This window comes from Chenopodium album, chromosome 14, assembly GCF_948465745.1.
Source record: "Chenopodium album chromosome 14, dcCheAlbu1.1, whole genome shotgun sequence".
Taxonomy (NCBI): Eukaryota; Viridiplantae; Streptophyta; class Magnoliopsida; order Caryophyllales; family Amaranthaceae; genus Chenopodium; species Chenopodium album.
This window is the reverse complement of record NC_137847.1, coordinates 6111181-6112853: the sequence shown is the minus strand read 5'-3', so window position 1 is coordinate 6112853 and position 1673 is coordinate 6111181. Positions and strand designations below refer to the sequence as shown.

The following is a 1673-nucleotide window of genomic DNA, read 5'->3' as shown; positions in this document are numbered from 1 at the left end:
AGGTGGTCTTAGTTTTTGAAAAAACTAAGACCATCTATTCTAAATAAGTGGTCTCTCTTTTTAAAAACAAGAGACCACTTTTGATGAAATGGTCTCTTAGGCCAAAGAGACCTGTGAGCTAGAGACCACCCCTAAGGTAGTCTCTTTGGCCATTTTGATATGGTCTCCTTGGCCAATTTTGTAGTAGTGAAAGAGAGGTGCATGAGATCTGAATATATCATTATCGGTCTGTCAATGAACAAATAATCCCATATAACCACTAAAAAAAATCTTATAGCTTTTCCCTATGTATGTACATACTCTTAAGCAAGTCTCCTAACCCAAAAAAAACATATCTTATAAGAGACACTAACAATAACATAACATAAAATGAAAAGATGACACCATTTCCATTATTCACGAAAACACCCCTTATTATTTTCCTCACTTTTATTTTTCTCTATAAATAACAACTTTCATTCACTAATCACCTCTCAACCAACTCTCATCTTTTTTTTTTTTTTCTTTCTTCTCTCTAAAACATAAAAATGAGGGCAAGGGTTACAATAGTACATCTAGGAGGTTCATTTGGTCCACAACAACACACACCACCACTACAACACCACCACCATGTAACACCGCCTGCAGCCGGGTGGAAGTCCCCGGTACCATACCTATTCGGAGGCCTAGCCGCCATGCTCGGGTTAATTGCCTTTGCATTGCTTATCCTCGCTTGCTCGTATTGGAAACTCTCCGGCTACCTTGACGCCGGCGAGGATTCCGGCGAGGTCACCGGCGATGAGAAACTCAAGGAAAATAATGTCACCATGACGGCGATTCCGAGTAGTGTATTGGTGATCATGGCGGGGGAGGCGAAACCTACGTTCTTGGCCATGCCGGCGAGTAGTAAGGCTTCATCGTTAGCGAGTTGTAGTAGCGGAGGAACAAATGGTAGTGGTGGCGACAGCGAAGGCGGTGGCAGGGAAGAGAAAGTGGGTGGTGAAGAGGAGAAAAGTAGAGAAAGGACAACCTGAGTATGTTGGTGGAAGGTATAGTGAAGGGTGTATGTTGTGGTGGGTCAATATTTGTCAATTATTGTTATTGCTAAGGTATGTCATGGGATATATTAAGGTTGGACCCCATGCATAAATTAAATTACCCAAAAAAAAAAAAAAAATCTTTTTGGAGGAGAAAAAAAAAAAGAGAAAATCAAGAAAAAGAAATTATATGGTGGTATTAGTAAAGGTAATTAGGTTTGGGATGGATGAGAGGATTAGGTACATATGTAGAAGGTTTTTAGGTAGGTAACTTTTTTTTTTTTTTTTTTTTTTTTTTCGGCTGGAATTAAGAGTTATGTAACAGCTTAATCAGATGGAGGGAGTAACTTCTTTTCGTTTTAGTTGCTGATGATAGAGATAGCGGTTAGATTTGATCATTATTTATTGAAGAATTTCAGGGACATAGGTAACTTTTTCAGTTTTGTGTTGTTCAAGTGATTGCAAATTGCTAATTGCTATATAGAGATTGAAGTGAAAGGGAGAGATTTCATGAAATTGTGCAAAAGTTAAGCATGCTTTGTTCGTTTTTCTTTTAATTTCTGCCGGATATTACGATCAGTTGGGTTGGTTACGAAATGAGACAAATTTCGTTGAAACTAAAAAATCATAATAACTTCGATGCTGTTTAGATTTAGA

The 1673-nt window shown here is 38.2% G+C and overlaps 1 pseudogene; it reads left to right on the top strand.

The window, feature by feature from the left end:
* The first annotated feature begins 478 nt into the window (after positions 1-478).
* Positions 479-1673, top strand: LOC145578720 (protein GLUTAMINE DUMPER 3 pseudogene; annotated as a pseudogene).